This window comes from Manacus candei, unplaced genomic scaffold (assembly GCF_025592945.1).
Source record: "Manacus candei isolate 608988 ecotype Guabito, Panama unplaced genomic scaffold, ASM2559294v1 h1tg000008l, whole genome shotgun sequence".
Lineage (NCBI taxonomy): Eukaryota > Metazoa > Chordata > Aves > Passeriformes > Pipridae > Manacus > Manacus candei.
Genome location: NW_026138056.1, coordinates 16456458 through 16477966, shown reverse-complemented (window position 1 = coordinate 16477966; position 21509 = coordinate 16456458).

Here is a 21509-nt window from a genome sequence, read left to right as displayed (position 1 = left end):
ACCTTTTGTCAGTGAAGGGGAAAAGAGACCATTTATATCGTTTTCACAGGATGATTTGGAAAATGCTCTCCCATAAGCTGGGAGGACCTTCAAAGCTTTATTTTCAAATACTGGTGTTCCTTACTGTGAAGGATATCTTGCAATTCACTAATAACAATACTCTTAGTTGGTCATTTCCAGATGTTTGACTGTGGTGGAAATCTCAGGGTAGATGTGCATTTGAGATTAATTTACTCTTTTTTTGTTGCTTTAGAGGACACAGTGGTAGCATATTACCACGCCACAATAAAATAGCTCAGATATGGGAAAGTCATCTAGTCCCTCTCGCTAACAGCACAGGCTTGCCCTCTGCAGCATGCTCCCTAGTGCTTTGTCCAGTCTATTTTTAAATGGCCTAAGTGATGAGAATTTCTGCAGAGGAGAGTTCACAGGCAAGCCTCTTTCCTCTAACAAAGTTTTGGATAGATAAAGAATGATAATAGTAGTTTTCTTTATTAAGCTTTCTCTCTTTCACCCAGCAAAGTCCTTGGGGTGCTAAGCAGACATCACAAAATAATTTCATGTCCCAACCAAGCTCAGCAATGTTTCAAAGAGAATAGTAAACAAAAACCAACACTAAAGCAAAAGACAGGGAATGACATGGGCCCTAGAAGATGTGCCACTCAGGAACAAAGGGGTCTCAGTAAGGACTGTTGCAGAAAACCCTCTCAGTAGAATCCATAACTGTTCAAGCTCCAGGGCTAAATTCATGGACGTTTAACTGTCAGTGCTTAGCAGGAGATTCAAGGCTCTTCAGGTGTTCTCAGTATCTCACAAATCCAGACCTACGCTAAGGGAAATTTAAAAAGACCATATTTATAAGCAAGCTTATTTTGGTAACAGAAAAAAAAAAAGAGCCTTCATTTTCCTTTCCTTGTTTGCATTAAATTCATAAAGTCAGTGTTGCAATTTTAATTATATCGAAAATCTTCTGTCTGTATCTGCTAAATCCTGATTTACTGCTAGCTGTAGCCATTTGCCTAGTAATATTAAATTTGAGGAATGGAACCAAGAGCTTCACTATCATCAGACTCAAACAAATGTCTTCAGGAAAAAGCATTAACCAAAAGCTAAGTCAAGAGCCTGTCTTTTCCATCCATGTTTATCAATGCTAAAACCCTACTGGTTGCTACTTGCACCAGAAGACTATTGCAACTTCTGTAGGGGGGAAAAAAAAAAAAGAGTTATATTTCTTTTTGACAGAACCATTAAGGAACTCTGTAATGTTTCAATCTGTGGTCAGTGCTCTGTTTTGCTTGGCTCACTAAACCCTCAGCCTCAGCTGGCATTTCCTAAATTAACAGCACATTCACTCCCCACATTAAGACAGTCAGACAAATGGTTCAGCCTAAACTAAGCAGTTTGACACTCATGTGCTTCGGCAAAGCTGAACAGCATCTCATGACGCTTACATGATTAGATGATATCATAATCATATGATAAAAAGCCATTAGGCCAGGACCAAAATCTAAAACACAGGTCATTATGTTAGATGCAAAAAAGCATACCCATTTAACAGAAAGAAGAAAAAAAAAAAAAGAAACAAAAAAGAGTTCTGACACCAGGGAACATCTGGCTAATATTTACATCTCCTGTTTAATTTGGATGCTTCAGTTTAGTTTTCAAGATGGCAGTGTATAGAAACAAATTAAGCCAATCACTCTATCCGCAGTTTAGAAAACTGAGATTTGTTTATAGTTTCTCATATTAATACCTCATCCACTTGGCCAAAATGCCTCGTGAAAAATATATCTCAAACACACAATTCCCCTTTAGTAACAAAGCCGTAATTCAGCATAATTCTTTGTTGATGGGATGAAAAAGGGAGTCATGTAAACTTAGAGTATTGAGATGGAGAGATAAAGTTGGGCCATAGGAAATGAAACAGTCTTCAGTGATGTAGGGTTAAACTGAAGTCCATCGGGAAAGTCAACAGAATTAGCATTTTGGGCCCCATCCTACTTTCTTTTAAATCAATGGGATTTTGTCACTGACATCAGTCAGTACAATCACAGACATGCTCAGTGTTAAAAGAACATGAGCTGGATGCTAGCTTGCTGGGTGAGTCCGGTGCCTGGGAACCTGAAAGTTTAATTCTGTGATGAGTTTGATACAAAGCTTATTTCCAAAAACACTTAAAAACAAGAAGGAATTCAGCACTTCATAGGTAGAATCTCATAAAATATTATCTCTTAGAGGAAAACTGGCCAAGTGACAATATTCCTATGTCATAGGTCATTAGGTAAGCTTCTGAACATTCAAGTTAATAAAGAAGATACTGATTTTAAAATACTAGAGAGAATCCAAAGCTTGGAGTCAGAACTTTCAGTTACAAACCCAGGACAGGCAGGGAAATTTTTTCATCAGGCTTCCCTATTTTGGAATATACAAGGGATCTGCCAGGCCAAAAATCTATTCAAAATTACTGAGTTTTATTGGAGGGTATAAATAATAATATTAGTGTGAGTGAATTACTGTATCCAAACCCCACATCTAGTGAAACAGTCACAATGATTTGGACTGTTTCTAGTCCGTTGTTTCTAGAGGCAGAAGAAAAGCCCAAGCAAGCTTGCTGAATGTTTCTCATGTCTGTTTAGACTGATATGACAAAAACGCAGCATAGACACTCAAAAATTAGTGCTAAATTAGCCAGCTTTATTCTAGCAAGCAATTCACCCATGACTGCAAGGAGCTTCAGGCTGGAATCAAACCCAGCTGTTAACTGAAGTGCCAGCAGCATAAACCTGATGTCAAATTCGTATTGCCCAGCAAGCCCATCTTGTGGTCCAAGCTCACGCAACCACATAGAAAGCTAAAGGGAGCCCTGTGTGTCTGAGGTGTGTCCATGTGTCTGCTGCTGCCTGGCTCACAGGAGGTGGTGGCAGAGCCAGGGCAGTGGTGGCAGAAGCAACATCAGAAAAAACAACAAGAGTAGCAAGCTGGTGCAGCAAAGGCATCAGCAGATGGTAGTGCGTGTGCTAGAGGAAGTACTGGGTTGGTTCCCCCCAGGGACCACTTCCAAAGGGCAGTGTGGCTAAGATGACACCACGTTTGTCTCCGTTCACCTTCTGCATTACTCCATTGCTGTCCCAGCAGACACTGACCTTCAAAGTGCTCCCCATGCCCTGCTGGCACACCTCTGGGTTTGCAGCAAACACATTCAATCTGTCCTACAAAAACACTGATTTTTTTTCTTGCAACATAGCCCTCAGCTATTTCCCATACTTAGAACTGAATAGCCAAGAGTAACATGGTAATTATGTCTTGGGGTCACAGAGACACCCCATGGCCTAGAGGAAACCCCAGATTACTCTCTGAGTTGCAGGAGTTCAAAGTCCAGCTACTCATACTGGTAATTAAGCACGCCTGGGACTGGTCTCTGGCTCCGAGGCCAACTGGCAAGGAAGAGCATCCCCATCCCCCCTATCCTAGAAGAGGGGGGCTGCACCCAGCTGGTCTACTGGGAATGGTCTCTGGACCATGATGACCTCTTGACCATCTCTGGCAAATGTCTGACAGTGCCGGTGGGCACTGCTCAGAGACAAGGACCGGATGTAGTAGTTCTGCCAATCCACTTCTTTTTAATCCAACCATCTCATTTACTAGTAGAACTATAGTCCACCAGACCCTCCTGCCCTGAGGAAAGCTGACCCTGAGCAGGCTTGGGACCAGAGGATGATCCATGGCCCTCTTTTGTTTCTACACATATAAATATAGCCACAAGCACTATATGCTGTAGTGGGTATGAGTGTGCGATTCCCTCAGCCCTGCTTTTCCAAGGAGGCAGAGATGAGACATGTGCCTCCTGGTAGTACTGACAGGGAATCTATTTCTTCATTCGTAACAAGTGACAGTTCAGATTTATTTGAAAAGGAGGTCACCTGTGTGCCACCCTCAGTCACTTTGGTGAGAACTTACCACATTCTACCCCTCTGAAGGTGATGGAACAGCACAGCCAGGTGCAGCAGGAAGTGGGTGTAGGAAGTGGTGTGGAGGGAGAACTGTTGTGCCTGGTGAAATCCAGCCCTACACAATGATTCTCTGCACCTCTGCAGAAAAAAGAAAAAAAATTCCCATGTAGCAGTGAGTATGGGCACTAGGCATATTTCTTCCTCTGTGAGCCATGAGACGGAGGTACAAGAGTAGTCAGTCAGACCTGTCATTTCTTATAGATTGATTTATACTTTCTACAGAGCCAGTGCAGGAGAGTAACAGATGAAAACAGTGTGCCAGGTTATACTTGGAAGGAACATTTCCCCCTAGCCCAACTCTCAAAAGTACCCCTTTTATGAGGTAAAAACATATTTTCTGTTTCCTAGAGCAGCTGGTTTAGCAATGTTTTAAAGTTCTCGGGTATTCAACGTGCCTTTGCAAATTTGAGTGGCTTAAAGTGTGGTCTTCTGTATAAACATTTGTTTTGTTCTTTTATTTTTTTCCTCCTCTGTCTTGTGGATAACAGAAATGGAATGGCAGAAATAGGTAGTTCAGTCTATCCATTCCAGATTGTTCAATCTGTGCTTCCAAAAATGCTCAGGGAAAGATGGATGGGAACTTGCAAGCAGGATATAAAGCTTTCAGAGTGTTGCAGAAGTGATGCAGTCATTTTAAAGGCCAACTTAGAAAACAGTATGTTTTCCTTTGACATCCTCCCAAGAATGTCTGCATCAGCCAACTTGCTTAAAGTGACAAAAGTCATTACAGATAAACACAGTGGATTGTTTATTTTGGAAAGGGACTGGGGCATAACTCCTCTGAGGTAAAGCACAGGGCGGTTCTTTCTTTACCTGCTGTGGGATCCAGCAGAGAGGCAAGGTGCTGCATGCTTTGTGTTCAAATGACTAACAAGACCTTTGTCTAGGCTTGAACTTTCATACCTGTTTTCAGTTCCTGACATACCTTGAATCCCCGCTACCGCCTGCTGAGCCCACATTGGAGCACTTGGATGGTGAGCCTCTGGAAACAGAATGCCACTGGGATACATGGGGAAGACAAAGCCCCTCAGAAAGTCAAGCAGCCGCAGGCCACTAATTACAAGTCCCTGCACTGCTTGAAGGTACTCAGCTGACATGCCTGAACTGTGCAAAGACCTTCAAGTGAACTATTATACAAAGCTCAATGTATCACATGGTTGCGAAGCAGCTGCTAAGTCTCACTGTAAATGAAGCACAGAAATGATAAGTCACATACTCTCATATACAATGTGTTTAAGGAAACCCCCACCCTACAGATTTTACTGCCTTAGGCTAGGATAAAACTTGGGAGGTGGAGGGGAGGGAGGGGGATGTGGGAAAGAGTTTTATGTGAAGACGTCCTAGTCTACATTAAGGATGTGTTTACTCCTAGTAGCTTTGGCAAGTTAATCATAACATGCATTTAAGTTCTTTCAATAACATCCCCCAAAGTGGATTTTTTAAAATGTCACTTCCCTGTTTAAACCAGCACAAAACTGTATATCCAGATAAATCTTCCGTAGGATACACAGAAAGCAGTAGTTGCTAACATTTGGTTTCTCCTTTGCTCACTTTGCTTGGATACATACAAGCCTGAAATGTATGTTCTCAATTCCGATGGAACAACTGTAAAGGACATGCATTTGATTGCACAGATATGAAACCCAGAAAGACTGACACGCAAATATCTTGCAAAACAGAAGAAGGCAGATGATACAACCCGCACTAATAAATATGTCGCTTGTGATCATCTTAAAAGCAATTGAATATTTTAGCTAAGGCTGAACGGCTGCAGAGTAGTGCCTTTAACACACTCAGGGAGGGGTTTCCCATAACTCAGCGACATATTGTGACTGCAGTCACTTCCAAAATCCCAGATCCGTAGAACTGCAGGGTTAGGAGGGACCTGAAGAAACTGTCCAGCACCTTGTGCTGAGATGGGTGCCACAGTAAGAATCAATGTGATGCTGAAATGGAAACTCAAACCCATGAGAGTTACTATTTCAGGCTCTCTACACTGTCAGTAGGTGGCTCATCTTTTCAAGATTTTCCATCCATCCATAACAAAAATAAATACCTGCCAAAGTTGAAAAAAACTAATTTTGTATATCATCAAAATATTGCAAGCCAATAATGCAAAAGCAAATTTAATTATCTTTTGAAAATATCTAGAAAAAAGATCATGAAGCTTATTTAAGTGGCACATATATGTTTCTGGACAAGCATCTCTACACTAATTTTCAAGCAGCACTTTTGAAACAAAATTTTCCCCATGTAAAACATGTGCATATAAAAGTCATTTTATGATCAGCAAGTGATAGCACATTATATGCCAAGTATATATGGTTCCTTAGACTGTTTTACAAAACCCTTTGAAGACATAAAAAGTCATAAAGAGATGACAGTACGAAAGTATAGCAAGGAGCAGGTGATCAAATGTTACAGGAGCAGACTTGAAGAACTAGACAGGCCTAATTGGGCTTGCAAATCTCACTTTTCTCTATGGATTTATTAGAGAAGAAAGATTCATAAGACTAAGAGTAAATCCGAGGGCTTGAGAATGCATACAGGAGATTCACACTCTAGCCATTATGAAGGAAAACACTTCATCACTAAAACTGAAGCCAGAGCTTTGTCTCTTTCACAGAAGGTCTCAAACCATACTTGGCTTCCTTGGCACTATCTGATTAATCAACCATTTGCTTAGGTGATTTGATCCTGCTCTCATTCAACGCAGATGCATCTTCCTTCAACTTCAAAGAGAGCAGGATGATACCTTCGTGAACTGTGTTTCAATCTGGCTAACAGAGGATTGCACTTAAAACATTTTCTAGTAGAGATGCTACAGAAAGCAGAATTAGATTCAAACTATGTTAAAAATTCACTTTTAAAAAATAATTAAAAAAAAGTTATAACATCCCAAAGTTGGACAAACAGGTTTAAAACCAACACAGATGGCCCAATGTGCATTTTGCCCCTTATCACAGACATTTATATTACATGTCAAAATACTGCAGAATATAGCGATAGCCGATGTTGGAATGCTCTGTCTGGGTCATGCAGATTCATCATCAGCTGAAACAAAGTGTATTTTCTCCTGGAGTGGGTCACTGTTCTCCTCAATCATCTCACACTTTTGTTGTGTTTATTTTCAGCACAGAGTTTAATCTTAAAGATGCCATTTAACAAAGAATTTTTCCTGATACTAGCAACATATGGAAGCAGCTGTTTGCGGTTCGTGTTCATAAAATGAGTTACATCTTCCTTTAAACAAGACAGCTTTTTATTTTGCTGCTAAACCTGCAGTTGAATCAGTACAAAATGATAATAAACATGTCTAGAAAGGTCTCCAACTCAAAGCAAGTTATTGTCCATGAACTCTGCCACCCTTTGCTTCTTATTTCCTAGCACAGGACATTTATCTGATTTGGAGAATAGATATAACATTCAAAACATGATCTACATTTGGCACTCATTTCTTAATTATTGTTGTTGTTATTATCATTAAAAAAAAACCTTGTGGTTGAAAATATCTTAAAAAAACATTGGTGCCTGATATGTTGCACATTGCCTTAGTACATAAGAGTAAAAATAAAACAGATAATGCTCTGTACAGCATGTCCAAAACAGACTGTATCTATACCACTAAATAAATCAAGGCCAGGGAGTGAACTTGATCACTGAACTATGATTATTCATTTTACTTGTTTATTAATATCTCTTCTGGCACAGTTTTGGCCTGTGACAACTACCACTTTTCAGTAATAACACCCAGACATGACTGATAGGAGAGCACATGCCACAGGGAGCACTCTCAGCAGGTAATGTGGGGCAGACTACAACAGATTAGAGTCTGTACTGTCCACTACTATTACCTGCATAGGCTTGGTACATTCAAAGATCTCTACACACCTTTGCAACAAATCATGAAACACAAGCCCACAATTTTCACACTATGAAACCTTGATTCCTATAGGCAGAAACAGAGCCCTCACCTTACTGAACATACTTGAAAAAAAGTCAATTAAATTAATGTTGGTATCTTAGATCCACTGGGAAACCACATGCTCAGAGGAGACACAGCACCACACACTGTGTGACAGGGACAAGAGAATGGTCCCTGTGCATGAAGTTTTTGAGCATAAACACAGCTACACAGATGCTTGAAGACCTTTTGGGTATGACTACTTGGAGATAAGGACATTGTGCCAAACAATATGTAAAAGGAAAATGTCATGAATAACACTGATGCCTATAGCTTTACATGTTGTTTGATGAGCTCTAGCAGATCCGGTTGAGGGATACGGCGCTGTCTCTTTACGAGGGGAAGTAGTTTGCAGTCCATGTGGAGGGAAGAAATAGCCAGCTAAACTGGTAGGGAGAATGAATTCCACTCAAGGGAGGCCAACAAGGAAAAATATGGATAAAGATGTATAGAGAAAGGTGGATCTAGGACAGTGACCAGGGAAAGGACAATGAAAGGAGTTGAAATATGCGATTCAGTGAGGGGTTTCAAGACGGGTCAGAAAGGTGAGAGCTGAAAGTCCACCTGGACACCTACTCCACTGCACGATGTTAGGGATGCTTTCAGGATCGTGGTGGATAAGTGCAATGATTTACATACCACTAAAAATCCAGCTCTCCAGCAATGTCTTATCTAGCAGTTTTGAGATACTCGGTAATATGCTAGCTAAAAGGACAACTTCTGTGGAGTTTGCAGATTAAAATAGGCAAAGTTTAGGGCTGTGGCTCTGAATTGAGGATGTAATAAGTTGTAATAATTGAGGATGGATAAAGTGTAACTCTGTCCAGCTAATAATTTGTAAATGACTGGTTTCTCATAGTTAGGCTAAAATAGACCTTTGGGAGGGCATTGAAAGGAGGAAAGCCTTACACTAGTTCAAGCTTGGAAAGTCCCTTTCATTACTGACTCTTTTGTCAGTGATACACTATATAGATGCTATATTTACTGGGGATTTCATAATCCTCGGAGGGAGAGGAAGTGGTGATACAACATTTTAAGGAGGTAAAATGTGAAAGAAGGTAAATAATAGAGGAGTCTATTCAGATCAAATGGAAAGTTTATGCAAATGTATGTGAAAAGCATTTTTAACCAAAATTTAACCCACTTTTAACTGTAATTTCATGCACATACATGCGATTAAAAATATGGATTGATCCCAAATGATGTCAGCTACCTCTTAGCTATAAACAAAACTTTTCTTCTCATGCTCCTTATTTGTTGTTTATTGAGATGCTTTCCTAACCCCTTTAACTTGGCTCCCTCCAATAGTTTAATCAGTTTAATACAAACCTAGAAATGAGAAACATTCATCAATCACTTCCTTTCTTGCTTTTGACCAGCAGTCCCAGCTGGGAAATGCTAGATGTGCACTTGGCTGAGCTTCTTACTGCTGTTCATAGTGAGTTTTAGAACAGCTCTCATTAAACAGATGGACTATACACCTGACAATCTGTAGTAACAGAGACTGGGTTCTGTGACCTAGGAGGTCCCTTTGAGTTCCATCTGTAACCATTAACCTGTAACAAATAGGTGTCTCCTTTGCCTTAGCTAACCTGTGTTGAAATAAGGCTCAGTATTATAAATCACAAATAACTGTACTGGATGGTGAAAAAATAGCAACAAAAGAGAGTTGGACACTTCGTTTTTATGCTGCCTGAATGCATGGCAAGAGCTCAGCCACAGGCTTTTGGCAGCTTAGCCCTGGTAGATCTTCCTGTTATGGTTTCAGATGCTATCTTTTCTCACTTGTCCTGCCATCTCTTTGCTGGAACTTAGCACTCAAAGCAGATTCAGCAGAAGGGAATATCTGCCTAGCAGTCTCCACAATATACAGTCTAGGTTTAGGACACTTTCACTGGTATCTTCCTTGCTGAGAAGGACAGATGGTGATAATGATGTTTTCATATTTGCTATTCCATAGGGAAAATTTCATATTTACATCAGAAACAGAAACATAAGTTAATGCTGTCTGAGAAATAAATACATCCACTAGATCAATGATGGCCTTTGTGCTTTAAGAGATAAACTTAAAACTTTAAATACCTCATTTGCCTAATTTTACAAAAACTTATAATAAAAATGATAATAATGGCTTACTAGCACATACAATTGGGGTTTTGTGGTCTTTGTTTTTTTTAATTAATACTTGCAATTCTTTTAAACCACTGTACCCCCTTTTTCAGAAACAAAACCAGAAGACAAATGCAGACATAAAGTAAATTATCTTAGCATAAATTAGGAAAGTCATTAATTCTTACATTGCTGAAGTTCAGGATCAGATAACTCTTGCAGAGCAGATCATTTTGTAGAAATCAGAGAATATAGGACACAAAAGGAACCCTAGTACTTTACCTAGTTCATCCCCGTGCTTTGAAAATACCTGCATTTTCTCTGGTCTTTATTTATTTTATTCATTAATTCTTTAAAATCTCTTGAAAATTCCTAGGTACCATGCCCAAGTGCTTAGTTATCCTAAGTGTGATAAAAGGATTTTTATTTTTGTGGGATTTTTCCAATATTTAGCCTAAACCACCTTCATTTCAAATTAAAGCAATCATATTTTCTGTGCTCTGTCAGTGGACTTGGAGTATAATTGATCACTGTCTACTTTACAACAACCTTCTACATACTTGAAGACTGTTATCATGTCCCTCTCAGGCTCTTCTGTTGTAGACTAAACAAACCCAATTCCTTCAATCTTTCCTCACAGGTCACGTTTTCTGAACTGCTTATCATTCCTGTTGCTCTCTTCTGGACACTTGCCAATTTGCCTGCAACTGCCTGAAAAAGTGGTGCCCAAAGTTGGGTAGAGTTCTCTAGCTAAGAACTCAAAGTGCCAGGCAGGATGGAACTCCCGCCTCTGCCTGACACACAGTATTTCTTTTAATTCACCACAGAATGATATCGTTGTTCAAAAAAGATATTATGTTCCTGAGTCATACTTGGTCAGTGCTCCACTATCACCCTTGACTCCTTCTCTGCAGCTCTGCTGTCTGCCAGTTCTTCCTTGCTCTGTGTTCGTGCATGGTTGTCCCTCCCTGGAAAGAGTGCTTCACATTAATATTTATTGATCTCATTTCAGTGGTTTCAGATCATTCTTCCCATTTTTCATAATAACTTTTAATATCAGTTATGACTTAGAAAGCACCTACAATCTCCCTCGTTCTTGGGACATTCAAGATTTTGCAATGACTCTATACAGTCATCCAAAATGCTGACCAGAATGGATTTACCAACTACCCATTTTAATAGTGAACTACTCACAGCTGTTCCCAAGCACTGACTTTCAGCCACTTTGGAGTACTTTCATTTAGGTCATTTTCCTGTACTTTGCTTGTGAGAAAACTGTATGAGGATGGGTCAAAATGCAAGATTAATATATATCATATCTACTTCTCCTTTTATTTACAAGGAGAGTTACCGTGTCAAAGAAAGTAATTAGAATGACCTGACATTCTTTTTCCTGATAAATCCATATTGGCTTTTTCTTATCATCCCTAAGTAATTATAAATTGACTGCTTAGTAAATTGCTTCAGTATCTTTCCTAGTATTGATATGAGGCCAGCTGGACTTAATTTTTCAAGTCTTCTTTCTCTCTCTGTTTAAAAGACAGACACTGTATTTCTTTCTCCTCTGCTCCTCCAGGGCATCATTTATTTATTAGTATCTCCAAAAAGATAGTAATGTTACAGTATCTGCTTTGCTTTTTCAGTTACCCATTCCTTATTAGTGAGGAATAAAGGAACAGAGATACTACATGAAGGTGTTTTAAACTATGCTTTCAACCAACAAGACCTACGTATACCACTTTTAATCCTTTTATGAACAGTAATACCGAGTATAATGAGGAAAAAATGTCTCTTTGAGATGTGAAAACAGATCTAGTCTCAGAACTGCGAGAAAAAAGTCTTTATAGGCAGCAATTTTCATAAGAAAACTATGATTTGTTGATCTAAATCACTCCTACAATTTTGTTATCACTTTCTCCTCACTAACACAGTTGGACTATGAGGTCTAAGCATCCAGTCTCCATAGGCTTCCCTAAAAGTACCTTAATTAGTGGACTATTAATTGTATTCGTATTCTAGTTAATGAAATAATACAGCTGCTTTAGTTTCTACAATTAAAGTTTGTAGGGGAAAGTTTCTGAACACTTCAGTGTCCTATAGCAAAATCTGGTCTGATTTAATTAATCACATTTATTAATCTTTACTGCTTAGACTCTTTGAGTGCCAGAAGCCTTTGCTAAGGACCTCAGGCTTATTGTTTTATGTACTTCAAGTTCCTGTTGAATATCTCTTTTCTTTGCCCTCGAGTATGAATATAGCCTCTGAGTGAACCTAGTCTTGTTTTAATTTTGCCATTTTCTCCCTCAGTTACATTGGTAAAATGTCAAATTCTGTTTTTTCTGGCAAACACAAACCCCCTGAAAAGGAGAGAGAGGAATACTTCTGCCAGTCTCTTAAACTCCGCAAGAAGATAATTGGAAGGTGAATAAGGTAATAAAAAAGGTTCCTTCATTTATGCATTTATTCTCCACATGCAAAAGTTTAAATTCAAGTAATCAGAGGCACTTCAGCTCTGAGACCTGTCCCCTTGTTCTGTGAGCATGCAAAATTCTGGTCCAAGTTGGGCAGGGACATATGAGACCCAAGAAACATCAGTCTTTGTCACTGATCCCACATATTGCCTTTCAAACACAGTGGTCTATTTTCTGACAATCGCATTGGGAAGAGAGAGAGGTCCATGAAAAAAAGTTAACATAAAGAAATGTGGACAAAATCTTATCAGTATGATTAACTAGAGGACAAGCATCTTTTCAGTCAAAAATTACTTTTTTACATACCAACCTCTCTAGGAACCATGCTTTCAAAGTTCTTCTTTAACATACCTCAAAAATGATATCCACAATAGAAAGGCTGCAGTTAAAAAGGTTCAGAGCTGTTAAAGAGGAGGAAAATGCTAATACAAAGCTTTATTTTGCTACTGGTTCAGCCCTTTTCAGCACTTAGATGATGAACACCATAAGGTCTAAAACACCAGTGCCTAATTTTATAAGAAATTATATTCCTGTCAAGAAATTAGGTTCATAAACACCTTTAAGGATCTAGGCCTTTATGTCCAAACACAGATAAAAATGCAGCCTAAACACACAATGTGCACTAAGTGGAGGTTTTCTCTGTTTAGGTGAAACATCTTTACTGACTTTCTCCTATTTAGCTAAAAGCATGCAGGACAATAGCTTGAATCTGCTTCATCGGTGTAAAAAGATGCGACTGCAGTCATGGGTTTGGTATGGCTTGCTTATGTTTCCATTCATAAAAGTCACAAAACTCAGGTATCAAGAAGGCTTAAAAAATTTTGAGCCAAAAACCAAAAGGAACGTTTAAAGATAGGTCAGATTTAACATTAACAATGTTAAATTATTGAATGCATATTCAATTTCCAAAGTTTCTGTCCTCCAGCAATGTCTGCAGCCTGAGGGTTTCACTTAAACTCATCTCCTGTTAAAACATACAAGTCTAGACACAAAAGGTTCATGGTATACTGTTGGTGAAGATAATTTGTCCTCTGGTTTTGCTACAAATTCAAAGGAAGGAGGAACCCCAACCTACTATACTACATTATCAACTTAGTATTTGATTTGGCAATATTTAAAGCCCATTCACCTAATGATCTTGCAAGTTCTGCTTTCTATATCAGAGCATGAATTACACTGCAATAATTCACAGTCAGAAAACCCAGTCTTCCTTGATCTTTTGGCATAGTGCCTCAAAGCTTACTACCTTTGAAGTATTGAATAGTAATTTGCATGTTGCTGTGTCTTGCTATTTATTGTTAGTATTCTTTATTACAATTGGAATTGTAAGTGTTCCAAGCTGAAGAATTTCAATAGCCCAAATTGGCATATTTCCTGTAAAGCCCCATTCACTTAGGAAACTCCTAATTTGTACTTAATAGCCCCTTCTATGCACACATATAGGAGGTAGATTCAGGCTAGAATCTGGAAATAACAGGTTCTCATTCAGTCATTATGAGTCATAATCTAGCCCTTTGCATAGGATCTTCTAGGACTTCTGAGGGTAAAATAATGAAGGGTGAATTTTAGGAAACTGTGTTGGGAGAGAAATCTAGGTTGATTTTTACTATTATCTGGAAAAAATAAGATTAAAAAAATCAGTGCATCTTAGCAAAGGCAACCCTTTTCAGCACACAGGAATAATGATTTCAAATTACTCTATCAAATCCTTTTATTGTTTCTGTACAAGATCAGTCGTGTCAAAATGCTAACATACATATAATATGGTTTGTGCATTATAATTTTAAATTCCTCTAGGTACTTTAAATTGTGTCTTACAAGATCACAAAGCTTTTCTCCTTTCGCAGACATGCATAAAGGACCTATACTGAGCAATCAACTATAGTTAACCTTGAAGGTAATGTTGAAGTGTACTTAAAGATAAAATTCTGATGTCGAGTACTTAAATTCAGTACTTCAGCAGCAACTGGGCTGATACTGTGCCCACTATAGGTTCTGTAACAGTCAGGACCACAGCAAAAGTAGTCATCTTGTTCCAGCATCCAATGCCTAGGTATCAGATTATTAAGTAGTAATATGTGCAACCTAAATGGAGAAAGTTCTAGAGAAATAATCTAGGGTGGGTTAGTTTAAACTGAGACATTGTTACAGAAAAAGGAAATTTTCACTCTATTTAATGTCTATACTATTTACAGAGATGTAACAGACTGCAACAACATTCAACTTAAGCGAAGGTTTTCATGAGTGGAATTTTTGATTCCAATGATTACTGGTGCTATAAGCTCTCAGAAATCAAAGCATCAGAAAGCACGAGATACTCAGAGGCAATAGATCACCACAGTTGTACTAATTATGATCAGCAAGAAGCACCAAGTATCTACTGAGTCTCATGCCATTCATTGCATCTCAGAGAGTCCAGGAAAGCACTTTTCTTAGCAGCCTTCTGGGCCAAATAAGAGACATAAGTAGAAGCTGACAGCATCTTCTCTCACGTTAGTGATTTCCTGGTGCCATACGTCTGGGACAAAAGGCAGATTCAGATGATAATTTCTCTCTTCCAGCTCTCAAGACAACAACAGAGCTGGGCAGTGAGTGGCTGGTGCCTACATGCTCTTTCTGTTGGCTCCTTGCCTTCTCCTCCCCCATTCAGCCCTGCAACATCAGAGGTAACATGTGGCACATTTCAGTTCTGGGATTTTCTGAGCTCTCAGATCTGCAACAAGACACATCATGTCTGCCTGCTGCTCATGCACTGTTCTGGGTAAAACTTGACTAGAACAAAAGTCTATTATTTCATTTTGAGACTCATGTCTTAGATCATCAGGAGATTGTGACATGCTTCAAAGTTTGACAAAAGAAAGAATCAATTTGTTACATAAATTAGTGCTGGAACAACTCTCTTCAGTAAAGATGTCTCACTTTCATTTTAACCCAGTGCAAATAGGCCTTCTTTCTGATAACCCTTGACTGGCAATGGGAATGTAAGACTCATTAGGGTCACAAGGGACACTGAATTCTGCCCTCATAGTCTGAGGTATTTCCTCAGAGTGCTGATGTTACAACCCATTTCCCTTATTCTGAAGGCCATAAAATAACTCTGTTGCCCTCTAACAATTTAAAACTAGTTGTAAATATGAAAAACAATTTCTAGAATGTTTTGTACTGCCCAGGACCCCTGCAAGAGCACTGAATTTGGTAGAGAAAGCTCTTAGGAGCCAACAGACCACACCCACAGTGCAAAGGAAAGCAAAAGGAAAAACAGGAGCTTACCCCCACAGCTTTTCCTTAGACTGATTCCTAACAATAATGAAAAGCAAAACCCTTCCTGACTTCATTTTAGCAGTCAATTTAGGCAGCCCAATAATCAATTCCCTTTCAAGGAAGCTTTTTAATATGCTTGTTTATGGGGTTTTTTCTACCTTTGTCCCCAATGGCATTCTCTAACACATTCATTTTAATGGGTTTCTCTTTGGCCTCTCTACTGATATGTCAATAAAGTTGCAAATGAAAACCAGGCTTCAAACTGTTCTGTACCAGAATTAGAAACTTTGCCACATTTTACTTTCTATTGGCTTTTTATCCGTGTGATAATTTTCTTATACAAGCTAATATGAATCAATCCTCACAGAAAAGCCTCATGACCTAGTGAATCAAATGCTTTAACAAAAGTTCACTTATACCTCCTATGGTGTTTTCCTTGCTCACAGACAGACCGGTTTTCTCTTGTGAGAACTCTTCTTCAAAAAAAACGGTCCAGGCAATTGGTTTCTGCTCCAGACTTTTCTTCAGTGGAAAGCATTCATTTGGTGGCCGTGGTCAAGTTAAAGGTTACAGAGACCTGACCACAGGGATTTCTTGAGATCCAAGAAAAAAACAAAAAACCAACCAACAAAAAAACCCTCTCATATTGTATAGCATTTGGAATGAGAAGGACAAAGTGAGTAGTAGATGGTGGCTGTACAAGGTGTTCTTCTCTTCCCAATTGCTCATCTAAAGATATGTTCTAAGAAACATTTCAGGAGTACACGCTATATCATGCTTCTACTGCTCCAGCAACAACAGTAATATACCTATAAATACACACACACATACGTATATTTATCTATACATGTACGTATACATATGCACATATATCTATGTAGACTTCATCACTAGGATATTCTATTCACTAAACAAAAGGATATCACAGAGTTTTGCCTATGGTAGTAGGAATGAGACTGATAGTTCCTCAGGACAGGCAAGAAGTAAAGTTTCTGCCTGGGGCCAATGGCAGCCCCTTGACACAACTACGTTACCATCATGTTCTTGAACTTTGACCAAAGAATGAAAAGATTTGTCACTGAGTCTGGCACTGAAGATCCTATGAGAAAACTGCAATGCTGTATTCATGTTCTTTGTAAATATAATATTTAAAATCATAGAATCAATGAATTCGTGGCTTGGGGAGAAATCACAGGAGCCAAAGATCTACTTTAATTAAGAGAAATATCATTTCTTATAGGTAGTGCTGGAAACACTTCCATCTTTCAAGAAAAAATATCACTGGAAAAAAATATTGGGGCTCCTAAATTATTTTATATGTAAGTCTGTAAAGCAGTTATAATGCTAATAAAACCAGTTTCCTAATTGTTCATGGGCCTGTCATCCACTACTAATGTTCACAAAACTGACAAAGCTATCATGACACATAAACTGAACTCATTAATTATGTCTTAAGGCATTGGTTTAGACCCTGTTTGCATAATATCTCATGCTTCATGATAGCATACATGTAGAAAATCAATTTTGTGCTTGGAAAATAGAGCATTCAAAAGGTCATGTGGTCACGAGTAATCAACGAGCTAAAAACACTTGATGTTTCTGTAGAAAAAAAAAATAAAATAGCAATTTCTGCAGGCTTCCAATTCAGACCAAAAAAAAATCACAGCAGAGTCAAAGCTTTATCAGAAATCCAGACATTTGATTTTCAGTCATTAATTCCATTTCCTAAACAGTGATTCAAGCTAACTGATTTAAAAATAGGATATACAGTGCTACCAGTGAGAACTGCAAAATAATAATCAATAATAATGTAACAAGAAATATATCCTAATGTTTTCAGCACTGTATAGTTGAACATGTGCCCAAAACGGGATATTTTTCCTCCTCTGAAGTGTCAGATTCAGTGTACACATTTCAGGCAACACATGCAAACACTTTTGGGAAACAATTAAGGTTTTGTGTTCTTAACTGAACCTAATAATAGTATCTTAGGTAAAAAGTTCATACTTTACAGTGTCTGAGTGTAGTGTGTGTACAGTGAGTTCCAGTGCAGAACTTTCTACAGGTTTTTATTTTTTCCTGGTTTTTGTTGCCCTTCCCAGTAGGAAGAGAACTGCAATTGGGAGCCTGGGTGGGTCACATGTTTCTTAGAGAAGGGAGGAAAGGTGCTTGACACATAAACCAAGGACAGCATTTAAACCCCCACAAATAAGAAAACACATTCCCCAAGGCTGTGAACAAGCACAGAAGACATACAGAGCAGTAAGGAAGTAAAGAGTGAGGTCTGATGCAGATGGAGAAAGGGACATAAACATTAGTAAAGCAGCATAAGCACTAGTGAAAAAGACTGAAGGATGAAAAAGACTACTAGAATCTGTGAAGGTAGGACAGGAGGGATTCAAGAAGTGAAGCAAGAAAGGAGAGGAGAGTGACATTGTCAGAAAAAACCTGCTCTGAATGACAGAGAGAATCCAGAAAACGCAGGAAATTTCTGGATCCACAAAGCAGTAAATTTTAATGGCAGGATGGTGGGGAAATCTGGTATTTTTACACATCTACACAAGAAGCAGCCTTAATATTTGCAAAAAAAAGCTGTAAGTGTATATGAAGGAGGCAGGAGAGTAGACAGAAAATGTAAATATTTAAATAGTCTATGTACCACTATGAGTAACTAGAAGTTTTGTTAGAAGTGATAGCAAGAGAAGAGACGTCAATTATATGATTGGTTTCAGGCATATTCAGCCATACTACAGTGAACACAGAATAAAACCAAAAAATGAAACAAGATCAGACCCCCTCTTCAAACCTCAGATGGAGATAAAAGTGTAGCACTTTTTTTTTTTTTAAACACAGGAATAAGATGCCAGCTTCAGAAGCAATAATGCAGTATTAACCTAAACCACAAGATTCTTGTACCTTGGCACATATGTAAAACACAGACTTCTGTCTGTAAGTAGTCAATGAGCTGAGGTAGAAAATATGCATTTCTGCAGGCCTGTAGCCTCGCTGTCCTGAGAGACATCTAGCCTGGACTATAGGTGGAGGGTGGGAGAATAATATACTTCAATTAGTTTATTAGTCTGCTCCACGATTGCAATTCATGTAATTGGAATTCAAGCTAAGGTGGAAAAATATAAGACAAATACAATACAAATAATCTTTTTCTTTTGAAAAAGGCATGATAAAACATAAGTTTTTCCTTACACTGAAACTGAGCAGTTATGTACTGTGGAAAATAGGAATGACTGATTTTCCTTGGTAAATCTTAAGATACTTTTGTTATCTTTAAAAGGTAAGTGTCATCACATCAAGCTGCAATTCAGACGAGCAAATGCAGAAAGAGTTAATTGGGAAGCGCCTCCTGTGCCCATAGATACTGTCTGCTCTGATAGCAAAGGCTTTGCCGTGAAAGAAGCCAGAGTAACCTACTGGAACAGGAAGAGGCTGGTAGCAATTAATGGGGAAGTTTGTTTCTGCTCTGTAGAAAGGCAATTGTCTAGTTAATCCCCTTCCTGCGGGGACTAACAATGACCTGCACCCAGCAACACTAGGCTGTTGTGTGACACTTTGCCTTCTGAGGGTTGAGAGCCAGCCAAATACCTCGCACAACTCAGCTCACAACCATACTATTTTAAGACTTCCTCCTCCATAGAATTCCTTTGGTCCTGCTCATTAGATGCCCACTTAAAATATATTTAGGGCAAGGGCAGTTCCATGTTTGTTGCTATGTACTATGCTTTTTTCTTCTGCTGCTAGAGAAAATGCAGTGTTCCCACCGGTATCGATCAGGGCAAGGGCTGAATTTTTACCTGTATTACATAAGCAGCAGGTACTAGCAATGCTATGTTTTGTTACATGATGATGAACACTAACTATAAACCACAGAGGAAGCTGAAAACTCACTTTTGATTCTGTAGTTCAGCAAGTGTTTGGACTTCTTTCGACAGTTTTCTGCGTTTCACAGTTAGTCATTCATGCCACCAAGTTTAAATTATATGAATTAAAAACTCCTTGGCAATCTTCCAGTTTGTGGAACTCTGTGGCATGGAGTCGTTTAAGAAGCTTACTGTCGGACCAGTGCCATGATATGCAGACGTGCCTGACAGCTGAATTCAGGTTTTTTCATGTTGTGGCTTATATTTTAATTACTTTGAAGAGTGCTGTACTAGAAAGGAAATGCCAGATAGACTGTATCATGGTAGCCAGGGGAATATTGCAAATCATCAGAACCTTCAGAGGTGAAACAACAATTAATGCGGAGAATGTGGGGTGGAGGAAAGATTCAGGGATTATAACAAATTCGGTAATAAAAAAAAAGTGTAAACAGCCCCTACTGCATGATTGTTGCCTTAGACAATATCATTTTACCACAAACACAAAGGCAAAACTTCTATCTTAATTTCCATAATATATATGATAGGCAAATTATTAGCAATTTCTTCAAAGGTCAAAACTTAAAAATTCACCATAAAAGATGCAAAACTGTATGACCATCCTTTCCTAAATGTTAATATGTCAGGAATACACCACAAACAGCCTGTCTGGTTAAAAATTTATACTTTTTTTACTTACCCAAACACTAGTCTAACATTTTCTCTATACAGGTCTGTGTAGAGAAAAACATTGAGGAAGAATGAAGAGCTGACTGAAAACATTGCACAGAGAAGATAGATAATACACACAGGAAGACACTTGTGTTTAGAAAGCTGAAAGCACAGAAAAAAATAATAGTAATATACTTTCCTTTCTACTCAGCTAATACCTGAACAAACGAACCATGCCCAGTCCTCCAGCAGATGCTTTCCTTTGAACTGTATGAGAGAAATACTCTATTATTTCCACAACTTGTACCACCCAACATCGTACAAAATACGATTCAGTGTGAGTTTCACAAGTTATGAAACATTCACTGTCCTTGATCCGGGTGAGGAATTTCCCATTTATTTCAGGGAGAAATGTGAGCGCTAGAAAGTCCTCAAAAATAAACTGCAGACCAATCCTGCAGCGGCAGGAAATTGACTAGATGAATGAATATGTCTGTTCCATCTCTAATTTCTATGATTAAAATATGTGATCAAAGGCAACACAAGGCTCTAAGTATTACCACATTCAAAGAAGGAACCATGTCCAAGGACTAACACATTTCAGTAAGTGAGAGGCAAATGCCTTAGAAATTCCTCCAGTCAACGGCTGCAGTTCCTTTGAATTTTGCCAGGTTATTCTTCTATGCAGAGGAAATCAAAGATTGTTGTATAGACCTTATAATACTAGATAGAGACTATATCAGGTCTTCCTCCACCAAATCTATTTTTAGAAAATGAGACTGTAATTTGTATCACACTGAAAAGAATTCTACTGAAGTTAAATCCAGACAAAGGTACTTACTGTTTTAATTATCACTTGTGAAAAATCTGATATAATGAAAGTTCAAAGTAAAATAAAGGATCTTACAGAGCAGAAGGAGATATATTATTCACTTAAGAAACACATATGATTAGATCCTGGTTCTTCAATGAGCACTGTGTGAAGCAATGAGCTACGTGGGAATGACTGCCTACTTGCATCTTCTTTACCATCTTTTCAACAGTCCAGAGGATCGAGGCCTGGCTTGAGTTCTGCACCATGACATAATGGTCAGCATACTCCTGCATCTGGATGTCATAAGGCAGAGTGATTTAGGTCACCTACCAGGGC